At 38.9% G+C, this 23,156-nt stretch overlaps 2 non-coding genes across 2 annotated transcripts; one reads left to right on the top strand and one right to left on the bottom strand.

Annotated features, from left to right (window-relative positions):
- Nucleotides 1–4,637: 4,637 nt before the first annotated feature.
- LOC112732183 (small nucleolar RNA R71) lies at nucleotides 4,638–4,745 on the top strand. Its single transcript, XR_003167919.1, has one exon. It is a non-coding gene; the product is annotated as a small nucleolar RNA R71 (small nucleolar RNA).
- Nucleotides 4,746–19,941: 15,196 nt separating this feature from the next.
- Nucleotides 19,942–20,048, bottom strand: LOC112732108 (small nucleolar RNA R71). The gene has a single exon (XR_003167846.1). It is a non-coding gene; the product is annotated as a small nucleolar RNA R71 (small nucleolar RNA).
- Nucleotides 20,049–23,156: the final 3,108 nt, after the last annotated feature.

Genomic DNA, 23,156 nt, shown 5'->3' with positions numbered 1-23,156 from the left:
TGAGCCTCAGTCGAGATTTGTAAAGGAGGACTAAGTCCCCAGCTTGGAACTCTTTCCTCTTGATGTGCTGATCATGTACAACCTTCATCTTCTCATTGTATAGTCTTGAGTTCTCAAAAGCTTCTAGGCGAAGGCTCTCCAATTCCTGCAGTTGCAACTTCCTTTCAGCTCCGGCTTTTTCAATTCCCATGTTGCATTCCTTTACTGCCCAAAAGGCTTTATGCTCCACTTCAACAGGGAGATGACAAGCTTTTCCATAAACCAAGCGGAAAGGACTCATCCCAATGGGTGTTTTGTATGCTGTTCTGTATGCCCAGAGTGCATCTTGTAGACTGGTGCTCCAGTCTCTTCTATAAGGTTTGACTATCTTCTGCAAGATACGCTTTATCTCTCTATTTGACACCTCAGCTTGCCCATTAGTCTGAGGATGGTAGGCTGTTGCAATTTTATGAATTATCCCATGCTTCTTCATTAGTCCTGTTAGTCTCCTGTTACAAAAATGGGTGCCTTGATCACTCATGATTGCTCGTGGTGATCCAAAGCGACAAATAATATGGTTTCTCACAAAGGAAACAACAGTGTTAGCATCATCATTGCGGGTAGGAATTGCTTCCACCCATTTGGAAACGTAATCCACATCTAACAATATATAGAAATAACCATTGGAATTCGAAAAATGGACCCATGAAGTCAATGCCCCAAACATCAAAAATTTCACAAAAAAGCATAATTTGTTGAGGCATCTTATCCTTTCTGGATATATTACCAAATTTCTGGCATGGAAAACAAGATCTACAAAATTCAGCAGCGTTCTTAAAAAGAGTAGGCCACCAGAATCCACAGTCTAAGATTTTTCTAGCAGTTCTTTGAGGGCCAAAATGTCCTCCACTCTCAGATGAGTGACAGGCCTCTAAGATGGACTGGAATTCTGATTGAGGCACACACCGTCTAATTACCTGGTCAGCGCCACATCTCCATAAATATGGGTCATCCCATATATAATATTTGGACTCGCTTTTCAGCTTGTCTCTTTGATGCTTAGAAAAGTTCGGAGGAAAAGTGCGGCTAACTAGATAATTAGCTAGAGGTGCATACTAAGGGACTATCTTAGATACTGCTTGCAGGTTATCAAATGGAAAATTATCAGCTATAGGAGTGGAGTCATCTGTAATATGTTTAAGGCGACTCAAGTGGTCTGCCACTAGATTCTGGTTACCACTCCTATCCTTAATTTCTAAATCAAATTCTTGTAATAGCAGTATCCAACGTATAAGTCTTGGTTTGGACTCCTTTTTAGATAATAAATACTTTAGAGCTGCGTGGTCTGAATACACTACTACTTTAGTACCAAGTAAATAGGCTCGGAATTTATCCAGAGCAAAAATAATAGCAAGAAGCTCTTTCTCAGTAGTAGTGTAATTCGACTAAGCGACATCTAAAGTTTTAGACGCGTAAGCAATAACAAAAGGATCCTTACCTTCACGCTGAGCTAGTGCTGCTCCTACGGCATGGTTAGAAGCATCACACATTATTTCAAATGGTTGGCTCCAGTCTGGTCTTCTCACAATTGGAGCTTGAGTCAGTACGGTCTTCAGCTTATCAAACGCTTGTTTGCAATTTTCACTGAACTCGAACTCAATATCTTTCTCCAGTAGCCTGGATAAGGGAAGTGCTACCTTACTGAAGTCCTTAATAAATCTCTTGTAGAAACCTGCATGGCCAAGGAAAGAACGGACCTCCCTCACAGAAGAGGGGTAAGGTAAACTAGAAATAACATCCATCTTTGCTGGATCTACCGAAATTCCAGTATTAGACACAACATGTCCTAGTACAATCCCTTGTTTAACCACAAAGTGACATTTTTCAAAATTTAATACCAGGTTTGTACTGACACACCTATCTAATACTCTAGATAATCCAGCTAAGCAAAGGCTAAAGGAATCGCCATAAACACTAAAATCATCCATAAAAACCTCCATACAGTCCTCAATAAGATCAGAGAAAAGACTCATCATGCACCTCTGGAAAGGAGCTGGTGCATTGCACAAGCCAAAGGGCATTCTCTTGTAAGCATAAGTCCCAAAAGGACATGTAAAAGTGGTCTTTTCCTGATCCTCAGGAGCTATATGAATCTGGAAATAACCTGTGTAACTATCTAAAAAACAATAATGCGATTTACCTGACAGGCGATCCAGCATTTGATCAATGAATGGAAGAGGATAGTGATCCTTACGGGTGGCTTGGTTGAGGCGTCTGTAGTCAATGCAGACCCTCCAAGCGTTCTGAACTCTGGTTGTCAGGAGCTCTCCATGCTCATTCTTCACTAAAGTGACTCCAGACTTCTTTGGCACTACTTGTACTGGGCTTATCCATTCACTGTCTGAGATGAGATAGATGATATCTGCCTCTAGTAGTCTGGTCACTTCCTTTTTGACAACCTCTAGGATAGTGGGGTTCAGTCTTCTTTGGGGTTGACGGACAGGTCTTGCTCCCTCTTCTAAAAATATTCTATGTTCACAGACTTGAGGGTTTATGCCTACTATGTCTGCCAAACTCCAACCAATTGCCTTCTTGTGCCTCCTCAGCACACCAAGTAGCTGCTCTTCCTGTTGAGAAGTGAGTTCCCTTGCAATGATAACCAGAAACTTCTGCCCGTCTTCAAGGTAAGCATATTTGAGGTGTGGAGGAAGGGGTTTTAATTCCAACTTATGATCTTGTTCAGGCTCTGGGTTGTCTGGAGCTGGTAATAGTGGTAAGGCACTTTCATTGTCCTCTGAGAATGTCCCCACACTTGGACCTTATCCTGTGTGCTTCTCTTCAAATTCCTCCTGGTGAAATTCAGCCATGGTTTCATCTATAATGTCACACTTGAGGATAGAGTAATCCTCCGGTGGGTGCTTCATAACTCCGTTCAGATTGAAAATCACTACTCGGCCATCGATTTCAAAAGAGTATGTTCCTGAAAAAGCATCTAATTTAAACTTTGAGGTCTTCAGGAATGGTCTTCTGAGTAGGATTGATGATGGCTTATCTGAGGCATTCTGGGGCATCTCCAGGATATAAAAATCAATGGGAAATGTGAGCCCCTTAATGCCCACTAATACATCTTCAGCAACTCCAGCCACTGTGATAATGCTTTTATCTGCTAACACAAAACGAGCTGCCGACCTTTTTAAGGGAGGGAGCCTCAAAATATCATATATAGACAAAGGCATTATACTTACAGATGCTCCTAAATCACACATGCAATCAGAAATTATCACACCACCAATAGTACAATTAACTATACAAGGACTTGGGTCACTACACTTTTCAGGTAAACCTCTCATTAAAGCAGATATGGAACTTCCTAAAGGAATAGTTTCTAATTCATTAATTTTGTCTTTATGTATACATAAATCTTTTAGAAACTTTGCATACTTAGGTACCTGTTGAATAACATTAAATAGAGGAACAGTTACCTTAACCTTTTTGAATCTCTCTACCATTTTTGGATCAGGTTCCAGCTGTTTCCTGGGCTTCCTTGCAAGTTGTGGAAATGGAATAGGAGTGGTGTCTTCTGCAGTGTCTGCGCCTTTTAGTGCTTCCTCTCGTGGTTGCACTTCTTCTTCTTCAGCCATGTTCTGTATGTCCACTTCCTCTTCAGCATCTTCTATTTCCACTACCTCTTCAGCTGAGGCGTGTTCTGGTGGGTTTGGTTCCTCTTGATTCCTCTCCCGCAGTGTAGTTTCGGACCTCAAGGTGATGGTATTGATGCCACCCTTTGGATTGGGTAATGGTTGAGAGGGGATTCCACTGGAGCTCAAAGGTTGGTTATTGGAGTTGTTCATTGATCCAATCTGGGAGACAAGAGCTTGCAAAGTAGCGATCAGACCATTTAGAGTGGCATTAATGTTATTTTCCATGGTCTGCTGTCTCCGATCAATAGATTGTAGTAAGTCATCATTAGCAGATGAAGAAGGATAGGTAAATTGAGAGGTCTGCTATAGGGTATTTTGTGGTCCTTGGGATTGCCTTAGGTGAGGTGCTTTGTAAGGCTGATTCTGATTCTGCTGCCTGTTGTTGTTGTTGTTATTCCACCTCTGATTTTCCTGATTATCTATGGCTCCTATGTTGTTGTTGTCCCTCCAATTCTGGTTAGAATTGTCTTGCCATCCGTGGTTGTAATTGCCACCTTGATTGTACCCTTGGTTGGGGCGGTCATAGAAGTTTTGTGTGGCTGCCACGGTGTTGTCTTCCTGCTGGAGCTGCAGACATTCATCAGTATAATGGCTATAATCAGCGCAGATTCCGCAAACTCTCTGTGGGACTAACTGTTGGTTTTGCTGTGGTGGAAAAGGTTGAGCTTGCTGAACTTCTTGTTGATTCAATTGCATCTGCTTCAGCAAGTTGGTCATTTCACAGATACTCTGAGTTAAAGCAGTAGTCTCTCTGCTAGAGGATACTTCTGCAACGGCTTTTGTACGGCCTTGTTTCTGCCTGTGATTCCTAGTAGATTCAGCTAAGTCACTGATCAATTGCCATGCCTCATCAGTGGTCTTGTACTTTTTCATAGACCCATTTCTAGTACTTTCCAATGTGGTCTTATCTTGGGGCCTCATGCCCTGTGTGACATAACCGAGTAACACTATCTTGTCAATCATATGGTGGGGGCATGCTTCCAGAAGATTATTGAAGTGCTCCCAGTACTCATAGAGAGTTTCAGAATCATCCTGAACAATCATGGAAATATCTTTCCTTAGTTTATCAGTAACTTTAGCTGGAAAGAACTTTTCCAAGAATTCTTTTCTCAGTGTATCCCAGTTGGATACAATTGCTGCTGGTTGAGTGTAGTACCACTCTCTTGCCTTTCCCTCAAGAGAAAACGGGAAAGCTTTTAGCAAAATTGAAGTTTCATCTGCACCATCACGCCTGACAGTAGAACAGGCTGCTTGAAAATCTCTCAAGTGCTTGATAGGCTCTTGAGCAGGTAAGCCATGAAACTTGGGCATCAAATTGAGCAGTGCGGTCTTTATTTCAAAGTCTGTAGCCACCGCTGGGTGATGCGCTTGAAATGGTTGCATTGTAAAATCAGGGGCTCCTTCCTCCTGGATAGTAACTCTTCTGGCAGCTGCCATGTTACCTGTACGTAAATCAACCGAATCAGTAGAACGGGGGCTGGTTTCTTTCTCAAGTGGCATTTCAGATCTGCCCTCAGAGAGGACTAACCGACGCCGAGCTTGCCTTATTCGTGAAATAGTTCTTTCAATCTCAAGATCGATTACTAGCAAGCTTGGATCAGGAAGTGAACGTGTCATCTAACGAAAGAAAAAAGCAACTCATAGTAGCAAAATAAAACAAAATGCAAATAAATAAATTCCAATTAATAACTTTAGCACTCTATTGCAACTCCCCAGCAACGGCACCAAAAATTGATGTTGGCAGAAATTGGCGAGTTAAGAATGATAATAAAATATGCGTTGCAAGTATAGTTCTCAACCAACCAGAAATCCACTTATCAATTTAGAAGGGTGTCACAGAAATTAAAATTAAAATACTGGGAGTATGAATCTCAGGTCGTCTCCCAACGAGTTGCAGAAAAGTGTGCTATTCTATTAATCAGATGTTTTCAAAAAGGGTTGAGTTGAATGGCAGAAAATTAAATTAGAGAATTTATATAAATTTAAATAAAAGCCTTGACTGGGAGTTGATTAGCTGGAAGCCCTATTCTTGTTGGAGTACTCTCAAGATTAATTGACAATTGAGGGTTATTATGTTTAGTTGTCCCTTACTAAGTAAGCGAAAGTCAAACAAGCTGGAATGCTGTTTCTATTCACAAGTTCCAATCCGCTCTTGGGAGGATTGGTGTTAGTGACTAGGGAGCAATCCAACAATAAACCCAATTACAATCTTTCTCTTGAGCATTCCAACTCAAGGGTTCCTTTCAATCAACTCCCCATCAAGTTAGGGAACTACTCGCTCATTGTAAATGTAAGATTCATAACATAAGGAAGGGAATTAACGAAAGACATGATAAATAATGATCAAAAGATTAATTAAAAATAAAAGTAATTCTTCTATTAATAAATGCTAAAATAATCCAATAGTAAAATTAAGTAAATTAAGGAACATGGAAGAGTAAGAGACAAGTAAAGAGAACGAACTAGAATGTCGAAGTCTTGATGAGGCAATAACTCTTCTCAATATCCCAATGCAAAAACAATGAACATAACAAATCCTAAAAACTATGAATGTGTAGAGAGAAAACCTAGAGGAGAGGAAAACTAGATCTAAAAACTTAAAACTATGCGGAATGAATGTTGTTGTTGGTTTCTGCATGTTCTCTGGCTCTAGTCTGCTTTTCTGGGCCGAAAACTGGGTCAAAATAAGGCCCGAAATCGCCCCCAGCGATTCTGCAGATTATGCAGATCGCGCATGTCACGCGGACGCGTCATTCAAGCGGACGCGTCATTCGGCATTTCGCTTTGCCACGCGGACGCGTCGTCCACGCCTCCACGTCGCTTGTGCTATTCCATGCCGCGCGGTCGCGTCATCCATGCGGCCGCGTGACTGCGATTTTCTCTCTTTCGCGCGGTCGCGTCATCCATGCGGCCGTGTCACTTCTTGGGTCATCTCCTCAATTCCTTGTGTGCCTTCCATTTTTGCAAGCTTCCTCTCCAATCTCCAACTCATTCATGCCCTATAAAGCCTGAAACACTTTACACACAGATCACGACATCGAATGGAATAAAGGAGAAATAAAATACATAATTAAAAGTCTCTAGGAAGCAAGTTTTCAATCATGCAATAACTTTAGGAAGGAATTATAAATGCATGCTTATTTAATGAATAATTGGGTAAAGATCATGATAAAACCACATAATTAAACACAATATAAACCATAAAATAGTGGTTTATCAACAAGCCCATCACTAAGAAAAGGATGGAGTAAACAAGAGAGCCCACTCATGAACCTCACCAAGAGCATAAGGAAATTCCTCATCATGAGATTCCTGAGATGCCTCAAGGGATGCATTTTCCTCCACAAAACTATTGGGAGAGAATCAAGACCTCCCTCGGAGAATTAAGTTCCAACATGGGACAACTAAGGGTGGAGCACCAAGAGCATTCCATCCTCCTCCATGAAATTAGAGAAGACCAAAGAGTCATGAGGGCGGAGCAACAAAGGCAAGGAAGAGATATTGAGGAGCTCAAGCATTCCATTGGACCTTCAAGAGGAAGAACAAACCGCCATCACTAAGGTGGACCCGTTCTTTAATTTCCTTGTTCTTATTTTTCTGTTTTTCATTCCTAATGCTTTATGTTCTATCTATGTTTGTGTCTTTATTACATGATCATTAGTATCTTAGTGTCTATGCCTTAAGGCTATGAATGTCCTATGAATTCATCACCTTTCTTAAATGAAAAATGTTTTCTGAAAAAGAAAAAGAAAAACGTGAATTTCAAATTTTAAAATAGTTTAATTATTTTAATGTGGTGGCAATACTCTTTGTTTTTCTGAATGAATGCTTGAACAGTGCATATTTTTGAATTTGTTGATCATGAATGTTAAAATTGTTGGCTCTTGAAATAATGATGAAAAAGGAGAAATGTTAGTTGATAATCTAAAAAATCATATAATTGATTCTAGAAGCAAGAAAAAGCAGTGAATACAAAGCTTGCAAAAATAAATGAATAAATAAATAAAAATGGCGAAAAAAATAGAAAAAGAAAGAAAAAGAAAAAGCAAGCAGAAAAAGCCAATAGCCTTTTAAACCAAAAGGCAAGGGTAAAATAAAAAGGATCCAAGGCTTTGAGCATTAATGGAAAGGAGGGCCAAAAGGAATAAAATCTTGGTCTAAGCGGCTAAACCAAGCTGTCCCTATCCATGTGCTTGTGGCATGAATGTGTCAAGTGAAAACTTGAGACTGAGCGGTTGAAGTCGTTGTCCAAAGCAAAAAGAGTGTGCTTAAGAGCTCTGGACACCTCTAATTGGGGACTCTAGCAAAGCTGAGTCATAATCTGAAAAGGTTCACCCAGTTATGTGTCTGTGGCATTTATGTATCCGGTGGTAATACTGGAAAACAAAATGCTTAGGGTCACAGCCAAGACTCATAAAGTAACTGTGTTCAAGAATCAATACACTGAACTAGGAGAATCAATAACACTATCTGAATTCTGAGTTCCTATAGATGCCACTCATCTGAACTTCAAAGGATAAAGTGAGATGCCAAAACTGTTCAAAAGCAAAAAGCTAATAGCCCCGCTCATCTAATTAATACTAATCTTCATAGATATTTTTGGAATTCATTGTATATTCTCTTATTTTTATCCTACTTTGTTTTAGTTGCTTGGGGACAAGCAACAATTTAAGTTTGGTGTTGTGATGAGCGGATAATTTATACGCTTTTTGGAATTATTTTTAGTATGTTTTTAGTATATTTTAGTTAATTTTTATTATGTTTTTATTAGATTTTATTCAAAAATCTCATTTCTGGACTTTACTATGAGTATGTGTGTTTTTCTGTGATTTCAGGTATTTTCTGGCTGAAATTGAGGGACCTGAGCAAAAATCTGATTCAGAGGCTGGAAAAGGACTGCAGATGCTGTTGGATTCTGACCTTCCTGCACTCAAAGTGGAATTTCTGGAGCTACAGAAGCCGAATTGGCGTGCTCTCAATTGAGTTGGAAAGTAGACATCTTGGGCTTTCCCGCAATATATAATAGTTCATACTTTGCTCGATATTTGATGGCCCAAACTGGCGTTCTAAGTAAGCATAGAAATTCTGGCGTCAAAACGCCAGAACTGGCATAAAAGTTGGAGTTAAAGGCCCAAACTGGCACAAAAGCTGGCGTTTAACTCCAAGAAAAGTCTCTACATGTGAAAGCTTCAATGCTTAGCCCAAGCACACACCGAGTGGGCTCGGAAGAAGATTTCTGCATTAATTACTTATTTCTGTAAACCCTATGCTACTAGTTATCTATAAATAGGACCTTTTGCTATTGTATTTTCAATCTTTGATTAGTCTTATGCTATCTTAGACCTTTATGGGGGCTGGCCATTCGGCCATGCTTGAACCTTCATTACTTTTGTATTTTCAACGGTGAAGTTTCTACACACCATAGATTAAGGTTTGGAGCTCTGCTGTTCCTCATGAATTAAAGCAAAGTACTATTGTTTTTCTATTCAACTCAAGCTTATTTCTTCTCTAAGATATACACTCGTTCTTCAACCTGACGAATGTGATGATCCTGACACTCATCATCATTCTCACCTATGAACGCGTGCCTGACAACCACCTCCATTCTACCATCGATTGAGTGCGTATCCCTTAGCCTCCTGATTCATGACGCATGGTTGCCTCGCCTGACAACCGAGCCTTCCATTCCATGAGATCAGAGTCTTTGTGGTATAGGCTAGAATCAATTGGCAGCATTCTTGAGATCCGGAAAGTCTAAACCTTGTCTGTGGTATTCCGAGTAGGATCTGGGAAGGGATGACTGTGACGAGCTTCAAACTCGCGAGTGTTGGGCGTAGTGACAGACGCAAAAGGATCAATAGATCCTATTCCAACATGATCGAGAACCAACAGCTGATTAGCCGTGCGGTGACAGCGTATTTGGATCATTTTCATTGAGAGGATGGGAGGTAGCCATTGACAACGGTGAAACCCAACATAAGCTTGCCATGGAAAGGAGTATGAATGATTGGAAGAAGGCAATAAGAAAACAGAGATTCAGAAGGAACAAAGCATCTTCATACGCTTATCTGAAATTCTCACCAATGAATTACATAAATATCTCTATCCTATTTTATGTTTTATTCATCTTTTAATTATCAATTCTCCATAACCATTTGAATCTGCCTGACTGAGATTTATAAGATGACCATAGCTTGCTTCAAGCCGACAATCTCCGTGGGATCGACCCTTACTCACGTAAGGTTTATTACTTGGACGACCCAGTGCACTTGCTAGTTAGTTGTGCGGAGTTGTGACAAAGAGTTGAGATTACAATTGTGCGTACCAAGTTGTTGGCGCCATTAATGATCACAATTTCTTGCACCAAGTTTATGGCGCCGTTGCCGGGGATTGTTCGAGTTTGGACAACTGACAGTTCATCTTGTTGCTCAGATTAGGTAATTTTATTTTATGTTTAAGCTTTTTGCTTCTTATTTTCGAAAAAATCTCAAAAAAAATATATATATTTATTCTATGTTCTTCAGAATTTTTAAGAATGAATTATAGAGTTTCATGATGATCTGTTGAAGTTTGGCTGGCTGTGAAGCCATGTCTAATCTTTTGGACCGAGGTTTCAACCTATCACCACAAAAGCTTATTGATTTCTATCAATCTTGATGTTGAATGTAATGATCTGCTAAAGCTTGGCTGGTGAAGAACTGTTGATTGATGGTTTAGAAGTTATAGTAAACTCTCGTTGCAAGTATAGTTACTAAACCAAGCAATCAACCTTTCTTACAAACGTTTTGGTTGTCACAAGTAACAAACCCCTTTTTAAAATTGATAACCGAGTATTTAAACCTCGGGTCGTCTTCTCAAGGAATTGCAGGGAGGTGTTCTTATTATTGGTTATGAGTTTGTAAATTGGGGGTTTTTAATGTATAAGATAAAAAGTGAGAATAGTAAATGGCAAGAAAATAAATTGTATTAAATTAAATAGATAATAAAACTCTTGGCAAGGTATAAGAACTGAAAGTCCTATCCTGGTTATCCTTATCAATTGTGATGTGAATTGGATTTTTCTCTCATTTTGTTAACCTCTAACTATGAAGGTAAGTTAAGTGGATGAATTAATTTTTATTCCTCAGATCCTAGTCTTTCCTTGGGAAAAGTTAGAGTTATTGGAACTTGAATTAATTCTTGAAGAATTCCAATTTTCAATCAATAATGAGTTTGATAACTCAAGTGTCTCCAATTACTTAACCAAAGCCAAAAGGGGAAATATCTAAATTAAATTAAAAGCATTCATATAAATAAAGCAAAGCAAAATTAAATCTGAAAATACCTCAAATTATATTAAATAAAATATTCAAATCATAACATGGAAAAGTTCATAAATTAAGTTGGAAACATAAATAAAAAGGAACATTGAACCTGGGATTGAGAGGCACTCCTAAAACTAAGAGAAATCCTAAATCCTAATCCTAAGAGAGAGGAGAGAACCTCTCTCTCTAAAAACTACATCTAAATACTAAAACTGTGAATATGAGAGCATATTCATGTATGGATGCATTCTTCCACTTTATAGCCTCAAATCTGTGTTTTCTGGGTCGCAAACTGGGTCGAAAACAGCTCAGAAATCGCTGGAGAAGAAATCTACCACGCTGGTTTTTTGCCACTGCGACGCGTCCACGTGGATCACGCGACCGCGTCACCTAGAGTCAGGGCAACTATGGTATATTATATATCAAATCGAAGCCCCGGACGTTAGCTTTCCAACGTAACTAAAACCGCGTCATTTGGACCTCTGTAGCTAAAGTTATAACCGTTTGAGTGCGAAGAGGTCAAGCTGGACAGCTTAGCAATTTCTCCAACTTCTTGTATTCCTTCCACTTTTGCATGCTTCCTTTCCATCCTCTGAGCTATTCTTGCCCTGTAATCTTTGAAATCACTTAACACACATATCAAGGCATCTAATGGTAATAGGAGAGGATTAAACATAGGGAACTTAAGGCTAAAGAAGCATGTTTTTAATCAAAGCACATAATTAGGAAGGCAAATGTAAAACCATGCAAATAGTATGAATAAGTGGGTAAAGAGTTGATAAAATCCACTCAATTGAGCACAAGATAAACCATGAAATAGTGGTTTATCAACCTCCCCACACTTAAACAATAGCATGTTCTCATGCTAAGCTCAAGAGAAACTATAAAGGGGTGAAGAGGAATGGTAGAATGTATGAAATGCAACCTATCTGTATGAATGCAACTACATGCAAAATATTTATACCTACTTGGTTAAAAGTAAATAAGCTCTTCAAGACAAACATAAATCAGATTTCACTAATTCAAATCATACAATAAAAGACAAGTAAACTTGTAAGAAGATAGCTCATGAAAGCAGGGAACATAGAATCAAGCATTGAACCCTCACTATTAGTGTATATCACTCTAATCTCTCAAGTGTCTAGGGTTAATCACTCTACTCTTCTCTAATCATGCTTTCTAAAATTTGTTCTTCACCTAACCAATCAACAATATTTAATATACCAATGCAAACATCATGAGGTCTTTTCAAGGTTGTAATGGGGCTAAGGTAAGGGTAAGGGTATATGTATATGGCTAAGTGAGCTTTATAAATTGAATCTTTAATTAACCTAAGCTTTCACCTAACATACATATACTCTATATAACTCTAAAATCATGCCTAGCTACCCATAGTCTTCACTTTTGCATTACATACTCATGTATCAATTTTTCTTTAATTTTATCACATATGCATTGATCTTTTATTAACTTAACATTGGGGTAATTTTGTCCCCTTATTTATTTATTTATATTATATTTTTTTTTTCTTTTTCTTTTTCTCTTTTTCTTTTTTTTTCTTTTTCTCTTTTTTTTTTTATTTTTTTAGAGAGACATAAAAACTAGAATAACATATCAATGCATATGGAATTTTTAATTTTCTGTTTTACATGAGTAGGTACCCAAATTTTCCAAATATTCAAAATTAGAAACATGATACATTCCCTTATTAGCCCAAGTTCCCACAGTTCCCCCACACTTAATTAACACACTATCTTAAGCTAACCAAAGATTCAATTGGGATATTTAATTTGTTTTTCTGCTTAAGCCTAGTGATGTGGTAAAATACAGAACAAATGGGGATTAAAAGGCTCAAAGTGGCTGACAAGGGTGATTTAAAGGGTAGGCTTATTTGGGATAAGTGAGCTAAAATTAAACAATGGCCTCAATCATATGCAAACATGTAAATACACTAAATATTGGACATATAGACTAAAACAAAGTAAAGATTGCAATCATAGAGAAGAGAACACACAAGAATAAAAATTTATGGTTAAATAATGTAACCATGTAAATAAGCTCAAAATCTCACAGGTTGTGTGGTCTTTGGCTCAAAAACCATGTTCCAAATACAACTTCAAACAAATTTAACAAAAATTTTTCAATTTAAATTACTTCAACCAAGTAGTAACTAAATGCACTAAATCAAACAAATATGCAATCAAATATGCAAATGCAGCAATTAACAAAGAAAATAAAATATTGGTGTTGAGAAGAAAATACTAACCCATGGAGATCGATATCGACCTCCCCACACTTAAAGATTGCACCGTCCTCGGTACATGCTGAGATGTGCAAGTGGACAGGTTGTTCCAACTGGCGCTTTTCTCCAAAGATTGTACATGCTGAGATGTGCAAGTGCAAATGCATTTTGTGCTACTGGCGCGAGGGTAGCCTCGCGCTCGCACAACTCTCTGTTCAAAATGCATTATTGCCAAATATCAGGGTGACGCAGTCGCGTGGTCGACACGATCGCGTGAGTGGTCATGACAGGGATGTGACGCGGACGCGTGAGCCATGCGTCCGCGTGGTAAGGCTGGGCGTTCAGCACCAGTCCAGCACCACTCCAGCATAACTTTCGGCTATGCACCCTTTTCACGTCGATTTTCATGTCACGCAGCCGCGTGGGAGACCCGGTCGCGTGGGAGGCCAAAGTTCCCACATGACGCGGATGCGTCAGCGACGCGGTCGCGTGGATCAATTTGTGCCAAAGGCACGCCTCCAGCCACGCTGTCGCGTGACTCTCTGTTCACTTTTCTTTTTCCCAACGCACTGATGACGCGGACGCGTCAATGACGCTACCGCGTCGCGTGCGTGTTTTTTTTTTTTTTATGCATGAAAAATGCAGAATGCAATGCTAATATGAATGTTATGCAAAACTCCAGGTTCAATACAATAAAATAAAATAAAACTCAAAAACAAATAAAACTAAATAAAAATAAAAAAGGAACGATCATACCATGGTGGGTTGTCTCCCACCTAGCACTTTTAGTTAAAGTCCTTAAGTTGGACATTTGATGAGCTTCTTGTTATGGTGGCTTATGCTTGTATTCATCCCGGAATCTCCACCAATGTTTGTAATTCCAATGGCCTTCGGGATCCCAATTGAGCACAAGATAAACCATGAAATAGTGGTTTATCAGCTGGCCATTGGCCATGTCTAGTGTTTTAGACCGAAGCTTTCACTGAAAGCTTGGCTTAGCCATGTCTAATTCCTGGACCGAAGTTTTAGACTAACATTGCATGATTCCTGAAATTCCCATTAAAAATTTTGAACACCTTATTTTCTCTTTTTCCAATTAATTTTCAAAAAATTACAAATTTTTTTTTAAATCACAAAAACCAAAAATAATTTGTGTTTCTTGTTTGAGTCTAGTGTCAATTTTTAAATTTGGTGTCAATTGCATGTCTTTATTCTTCTTGCATTTTTCGAATATATGAATTTTGTTCTTCATTAATCTTCAAGTTGTTGGCGCCATTGATGATCACGATTTCGTGATCTTCAAGATGTTTTTGATGATTCCCTTGCTCTGATCTTTAAATTCTATTATTTTGTGTGTTTAGTTGTTTCTCATATGCATTCTCAATTTGTTAGTGTTTCTAATATAAAAATTTCTAAGTTTGGTGTCTTGCATGCATTGTTTGTTTAATCTTAGTTTTCCATGATTAGTTGAATTTTGATTGTTTCTCATCATTGAAAATTCAAAAAAATTTTTCAAAATTGTGTCTTTTCAAGTCAATAATACAGAGAATTGAAGATTCATAACATTCAGCACAGGAATTACACAGAAAAAGCTGGGCGTTCAAAACGCCCAGTGAGGAAGGAAAACTGGCGTCTAAATGCCAGGCAGGGTACCTGGATGGGCGTTAAACGCCAGAATGGATACCATTTTGGGCGTTTAACGCCAGGATGGCACAGGAGGGAAGATTTTGTTTTTAAATCAAATCTTTTTCAAATTTTCATAATTTTTCAAAATCAAATTTTTTCAAATCATATCTTATCAATCATATCTTTTCAAAATCAATTTCTTTCCATTTTTTTCGAATATCCTTGCTACAATTAATGATTTAATTCAAAATTTTCAAGTTGTTACTTGCCTATTAAGAAAGGATCAAATTTTAAATTCTAGAATCATATCTTCTAATTTCTTGTTAGTCAAGTAATCAACTTTAATTTTAAAACTTTCATTTATAATTTGATTTTCAATCATATCTTATCAATCACATCTTTTTCAAAATAATTTTCAATCATATCTTTTTGATTTCTAATTTCAAAATCTTTTTCAAAATCAATTAACTATTACCTCAATTTAAATTTTCGAAAATCATCAACCATTTTTTTTAATTATTTCAAAATCTTTTTAATTTGTTTTCGAAAATTCTTCCTCTCTACCTCCTCCTTCTATTCTTCTTTTCCTCTGACACCTCAAGGAATCTCTATACTGTGACATAGAGGATTTCATACTTTCTTCTCCTCTCTTTCATATGAGCAGGAGCAAGGACAAAGGCATTCTTGTTGAAGCTGATCCTGAACCTGAAAGGACCTTGAAGAGAAAGCTCAGAGAAGCTAAAGCACAACTCTCTGGAGAGGACCTAACAGAAATTTTCAAACAAGAAGAAGCCATGGTAGCCGAAAACAACAACAAGACCAACAATGCAAGGAAGGTGCTTGGTGACTTTACTGCACCTACTCCCGACTTCTATGGGAGAAGCATCTCTATCCCTGCCATTGGAGCAAACAACTTTGAGCTTAAGCTTCAATTAGTTTCTCTAATGCAACAGAATTGCAAGTTTCATGGACTTCCATTAGAAGATCCTCATCAGTTCTTAGCTGAATTCTTATAAATCTGTGATACTGTTAAGACCAATGGGGTTGACCCTGAGGTCTACAGACTTATGCTCTTCCCTTTTGCTGTAAGAGACAGAGCTAGGATATGGTTGGACTCACAACCTAAAGAAAGCCTGAACTCTTGGGAAAAGCTAGTCAATGCCTTCTTGGCAAAGTTCTTTCCACCTCAAAAATTGAGTAAGCTTAGAGTGGAAGTCCAAACCTTCAGACAGAAGGAAGGTGAATCCCTCTATGAAGCTTGGAAAAGATACAAGCAATTGATCAGAAGGTGTCTTTCTGACATGCTTTTGGAATGGAGCATCATAGGTATCTTCTATGATGGTCTGTCTGAACTGTCTAAGATGTCATTGGACAGCTCTACTGGAGGATCTCTTCATCTGAAGAAGACACCTGTAGAAGCTCAAGAACTCATTGAGATGGTTGCAAATAACCAATTCATGTACACTTCTGAAAGGAACCCTGTGAATAATGGGACAAATTAGAAGAAAGGAGTTCTTGAAATTGATACTCTGAATGACATATTAGCTTAGAACAAAATATTGACTCAGTAAGTCAATATGATTTTTCAGAGTCTGTCTGGCATGCAGGCAGCAATAGGCAGTACCAAAGAAGCTTCATCTGAAGAAGAAGCTTATGATCCTGAGAATCCATCAATAGAAGCGGTGAATTACATAGGAGAACCCTATGGAAACACCTATAATCCTTCATAGAGAAATCATCCAAATCTCTCATGGAAGGACCAACAGAGGCCTTAACAAGGCTTCAACAACAGTAATGGTGGAAGAAATAGGTTTAGCAATAGCAAACATTTTCCATCATCTTCTCAGCAACAGACAGAGAATTCTTAGCAGAACCACTCTGACTTAGCAACCATAGTCTCTGATCTAATTAAAACCACTCAAACATTCATGACTGAAAAAAGGTCCTCCATTAGAAATTTGGAGGCACAAGTGGGTCAGCTGAGTATGTGATGACAGGGCATTTTGGCCAGTTTCACTGACCTTTTCTTCACTGTTTTAGGGTAGTTTCATGCATTTTCTTAGTTAATAAGCAAGTTTTGGGTAGATAATCACTTACATCTTGATTCAAGCAAACATTGTGAATTTTACATGATTTTATGAGAATTATGCATGAATTGAATGACAAAATAGATGATGCATGATCTCATGAGTTAGAACCTAACTTTGATGCACTTTACTTGCTTGATTTTAGCACAAAGGAAGCAAGGAAGATGCCATGTTAAGAGCCACGTTAGTCTAACTAACGTGACCATTAACGTGGAATGGAGGCTAGCTTGCAACGTTAATAAGAAAAGTGAACAACAATAACGGCTTCGTGAGCCATCATAGCCCACGTTAGTGTCCACGTTAACTACATTAACGTGGAAGCTAACGTGGAGGAAAAAGAAAGCCCCAACGTTAGTGGTAAAAGTGAATACCACTAACGTTCCAAAAGATACAATTGGCCACGTTAAGAGTCACGTTAACTACATTAACGTGAACTCTAACGTGGGAGGAGCAAGGATGAGCCAACGTTAGTGACACTCACCTTTGTCACTAACGTTGGACCAAGCTACTATTAGCCACGTTAGTTGCCACGTTAATTACATTAACGTGGAAGCTAACGTGGAGGAAAGAAATGATGAGCCAACATTAGTGACACTCACCTTTGTCACTAACGTTGGAGATGGCAATCACCACCACGTTAATACTATTAACGTGAGGCACTAACGTGGGAAGGGGCGTTTGGAGCGTTAGTGACAAAGGTAAGTGTCACTAACGCTCTCGAAGCTGAGGCATGCCCACGTAAGGGTCACGTTAGCTACACTAACGTGGACTCTAACGTAGGGAGGAAGGGCAACAAGCAAACGTTATTAGAAAAGGTGAATGCCACTAACGTTTGCGAAGGACCAAGAGGCAATGTTAGTGGTCACGTTAGTGACACTAACGTTGAAGTTAACGTGGACCATTTTGGGTTAGGAACGTTAGTGAAAAAGGTGATCGTCACTAACGTTCTCGAACCCACATTTTCACTTAACGTTAACACCACTAACATCCTAACTAACGTCCATGCCTAACTCACAGTTTTTCTGCAAGCAAAGCTAAGCCCACTGAAGATGATAACTGCTTCAACTCAAGGATCCAAAGGCCCATATCCAAGACTTGAAGAGCCAACTAAAAGATCAGAAGAGTAGTATATATAGGAGTAGTTTTGAACTAGTAGAGAAGCTTTCGGCATTTTGGAGAACTACTCTCTGTAAAATTTTACTTTCTCTGCAACTTCTAATTTTACTTTTAGAATCTATTTCCCATCTAAGCTTTCCATTCCCAGAGCTATGAACAACTAAACCCCTTTCATTGGGTTAGGGAGCTCTGTTGTAATTTGATGGATCAATAATAGTTTTCATTATTCTTCTTCTTTCTTTTCTCTTGATTTTACTAGAAAGCTTTCAATCTTTATCCTATTGGGTAGTTGTCTTGGAAAAGAAGCTATTCATACTTGGATCTCTTCGGACCTTGGAAGAGGAATGAAGAGATCATGCTAGAAATGCTTTCTCATGTTGGACCAAATTGGGGTTTGGATGGATATGGTGACATATAATCCTACCAACACTTTGATTTGGGAATACATGTGGTATAATCAGTGACCATACTTCATCTCTTCTCATGAGCAATTAGACCAAGGAATTGGCTATTGATCAAGATTTGAGAGATTGGGTTGCCAAGGAATTGGAATTCAATCACTTAAGATTGCCAAGGAGATCAATGAATGCATTGATTGAGGAGGAGATGAAAATGAACTTGATCCGGAGAATACAACATCTCCTGAGCCCAATGAACTCCCCGTTTCTGATCTTACCTATTCTCTTTATCATATGCCATTTACTTTTATGCTTATATTCCCGATTCCCCATTTAAGATTCTGCAATTTATTTTCCGCCATTTACATTTTGCTCTTTATTTCCAGCATTTACATTTTCTGCTTTTTACTTTCCCGCCATTTAATTTCCTGCAATTCTCAACTCAAATTCTGCTTAGGTCAACTAGAACATTCCTCTAATTGAAGTTGCTTGACCAATCAATCCCTGTGGGATTTGACCTCACTCTATTGTGAGTTTTTACTTGACGACAATTCGGTATACTTGTCGAGGGAGATTTGTTGAGAGACAAGTTTCCATGCATCAAGTTTATGGCGCCGTTTTCGGGGATTGATTTTGTATCAACAATGATTAAATTGGTGGATAACTAGATTGAGCATTTTTCTTTTGTTTGATTTAATTTATGTTTGAGTGATTTACTTTCAGTTTTAGTTTTTTTCTTCCCTTTACCCCTTACCCGTTTGTGGTGTTATCTTCATTTTTTTACAATTCAGTTCACTGACCCACTAACTGTTTGATATATTGCATCACTCACACTAACAACTTTTCTAACAAGAAACTCCCTGCATTTATTTTCTCTCTTGCTTGTGCCTTGTTGGTTGTATGACAGGTAGAAGAAGCGGGACTTCAACTTCCTTTGATTCTGAATCTGAGAGGACCTTCCTTAGATTAAGGAGGGAAGCAAGAGGAAAGAGAGTTGTTGGTACTGAGGAAGAGGAGGAGTATTTTGAACCAAACATGAATGAGAATATGGAGAACCATCATGAAAAAGAGGCTCATAACCATGGCAGAGAAGGTCCAATGTATCATGCTGAACAAGAGAGAAGAGTTTTGGGCTCTTATATAAATCTAAACCCAGGAAACTGTGGAAGTAGCATCCAAAAGCCAACCATACATGCCAATAACTTTGAACTAAAGCCACAGCTCATCACCCTTGTTCAGAACAACTGTTCATTCAGAGGAAGTGTCCAAGAAGACCCCAATCAACATCTAACCACATTCCTAAGGATATGTGATACTGTGAAGTCTAATGGTGTTCATCCTGACACCTATAGATTGCTTTTGTTCCCCTTTTCACTCAAGAACAAAGCATCTAAATGGCTGGAATCTTTCTCGAAGGAGAGTTTAACAACCTGGGAAGATGTGGTGAACAAATTCTTGGTGAGATTCTATCCTCCTCAAAGAATCAACAGGTTGAGAGCTGAGGTACAAACCTTCAGGCAACAAGATGGTGAAACTCTATATGAAGCATGGGAGAGGTTTAAGGACTTGACAAGAAGGTGCCCGCCAGATATGTTCAATGAATGGGTGCAGTTACACATTTTCTATGAAGGTCTTTCTTATGAATCAAAGAAGGCAGTAGACCACTCATCTGGGGGGTCTCTGAACAAGAAGAAGACCATTGAAGAAGCCATAAATGTCATTGAGACTGTAGCTGAGAATGACTACTTCTATGCTTCCGAAAGAGGCAATACTAGAGGAGTGATGGAGCTAAATAATATGGACTTACTGTTGGCCCAAAACAAGATGATCACCAAGCAGCTGGCTGACCTTACCAAGAAGATGGAAAGGAACCAAGTAGCAGTAATTACCACCTCATCAGCAACCCAAGAAGGAGTGAATGCAGAGGTAGAGGGTGATCAGAAACAAGCCAACTACATTGGAAACTCACCTAGGCAAAACCATGATCCATACTCCAAAACTTATAATCCTGGTTAGAGAAACCACCCAAACTTTGGGTGGGGAAATCAACAAGATCAAGGCCAAGATCAAAGACATCACAACCCCAACAACAATGCAGCTCACCAATATTCCACACAGAGATCATATCAGAACCCACCTAACAACACCTCTCAACATCCATATCAAAACCAAAGTGGCCCTTCTCACCCCTCCAACCCCAACTCACCATCATCTGAAGATAGACTCTCAAGGATTGAGACTCTACTTGAAGGCATATGTAAGGAACTCCAAGATAATAAGGTGTTCAAGGAGGAGGTGCGAGCCAATATCAAAAACCAAGAAGACACCATCAAGAGGCTAGAATTTCAAGTGGGATACCTCTCTGAGAAGATTCCCAAACCTACTGACAGCTTCCCAAGTGACACAAAGAAAAACCCAAGAGGTGAAGTAAAAAAAGTAAGATGAGAAGAATGCAAGATGGTCACTATAAGTGATAAGGAGACTGAGGAAGAGCTGAACAAACCCTTCGAACACTCTGGAGATACTCCAGCAGAGAAGCAAGAAGAGGGTCACCAAGAAACCAAACTTACACAGAAGGAGATGCTGAAACTCTATGCACCTTTTCCCCAAAGACTCAAGGGTGGTGTAGAAAAGAGAATATACTCAAAGTTCCTTGATATGTTTGCATCTCTCCATGTAAACATACCATTCATCAAGGCTCTCCAACAAATGGCCTCATACATTAAGTATATGAAGGAGCTGCTGACCAGGAAAAGCTCACTCAAAGGAGGGCAAACAATAGTGATGAATAAGGAGTGCAGTGCTCTCATTCAATCATAGTTGCCTACAAAAAGAAAGGATCCAGGGAGTTTTCACATCCCATGTGCCATAGGAGAAACAATGTTTGATAAAGGACTCTGTGACTTAGGAGCAAGCATCAACTTAATGCCTTTATCCCTCATGAAGAAGCTACAGATCAATGAGCTAATGCCCACAGACGTAGTCATCAGGCTGGCTGACAAAACTAAAAAACAAGCAGTAGGAGTGGTTGAAAACGTGTTGGTGAAGGTTGGGAACTACTTCCTTCCCACAGACTTTGTCATATTGGAAATGGAAGAGAGTCACCTTCACCCAATCATATTGGGAAGACCATTCCTAGCTACAGCCAGAGTGCTTATAGATGTGGAGCGAGGAGAGCTAATAATGAGGATACATGATGAACAACTCGCCTTCAATGTCTTCAAACCCTCACAAGAAGCAGATCAAGAAAACAAGGAACCAAGGGAAGAGCACGACAAGGCACTGGTGGAAGAAACAAGCATTGAAACACATACACACCTGGAAATCCCTGTGGCTAGTAAGCAAAACAGTTAGAAGGTGCAACAGCTAAAGGAAATCTAAGAGGAACCAAAACCACCAGAGTCATATGAGACCAGCAACAAAATTTCCTTGGAAAAAGAGGCCACAAAGAGCAGGGCGACATCAAAAGAAACAAAGAAGAAGGCACCAAGGAGATGGAGGAACAAGAAGATCCCTACAGAGGATTTCTCTCCAGGGGATAAAGTGATCTCAGCTTATTTCCTAGTTATCCCACCTCATCTCCCCACCATCCCATCTCAGCTACCTAAAGTTTTCACCATCAACAGAATTCTCTCCTTAGAACATTTAGAGATCCTTGATGAAGCCAACGGAGATAGATTTACTGCGAGGGGGGAAGATTTGAAGCATTACCAACCACCCTGACAAAGTCAGAATGTCAAGCTAGTGACGCTAAAGAAGCGCTTCATGGGAGGCAACCCATGTTTTATATGCTTTTAAAGTAGTTAATAATGCAAGGTTCATGAATTCCAAATCAACTTTGACATATACTTGAATGAATCCTTTTATGCAGCACAGAGCTAAGAACAAGTTTGGTGTTCAAGGCATACTAAGAGAGCATAAACACAATTCATATCATGTCACTCTTAGAGCCTTAAACAAAACTTTGTACACCACATGACCGCAAACTAAGTTTGGTGTCACCAATGTTGCATACATGGACAATTAAATAGTCAATTGGTTTGCATTCATGAATAGCACTCAGTTAGTTAGAAAAAAAAACTTTAAAAAGTAGTTATCCCATTTTTTTAAAAATATTTTGCCACCACCATCCACAAATTCATTAATCATATTCCTTTTATAGGAGAATTGATGGGACAATTGAAGGAGGAGGGTTCGGCCACTTCAAAAGGAGAGGACTATACACATGTCTTCAAGGGGAATGCATTGGGAAATGTTGCTGATGTACGGAAACTTGTCTCTCAACAGATTTCCCTCGGCAAGTATACCGAATTGTCGTCAAGTAATAACTCACAAAAGAGTGAGGTCGAATCCCACAGAGATTAACGGATTAAGCAATAAATAGTTGATTAATTATCCTAGTTAGACGAATCATATTGGAGTGATAAATAACAAGGAAATGTAAATGGCATAAAAGTGAAGAAAGCAATAAGATGCAGAAAAGTAAAATGGCAAGAAAAGTAAATGTAAGAACTAAAAATAAAATGAACATTGGGATCAAGAGATATTGCAATCCTCCGGATCAAGTTCATTCTCATCTCTTCCTCAATCAATGCATTCATTGATCTCCTTGGCAATCTTAAGTGATTGGATCCCAATTCCTTGGAAATCCAATCTCTCTAAGCTTGAATAATTTCCCAATTCCTTGATTTAATTGCTCATGG

The sequence above is a fragment of the Arachis hypogaea genome, chromosome 12 (assembly GCF_003086295.3).
Source record: "Arachis hypogaea cultivar Tifrunner chromosome 12, arahy.Tifrunner.gnm2.J5K5, whole genome shotgun sequence".
NCBI lineage: Eukaryota > Viridiplantae > Streptophyta > Magnoliopsida > Fabales > Fabaceae > Arachis > Arachis hypogaea.
The sequence above is the reverse complement of the archived record's forward strand: the minus strand, read 5'-3'. Positions and strand labels throughout refer to the sequence as shown.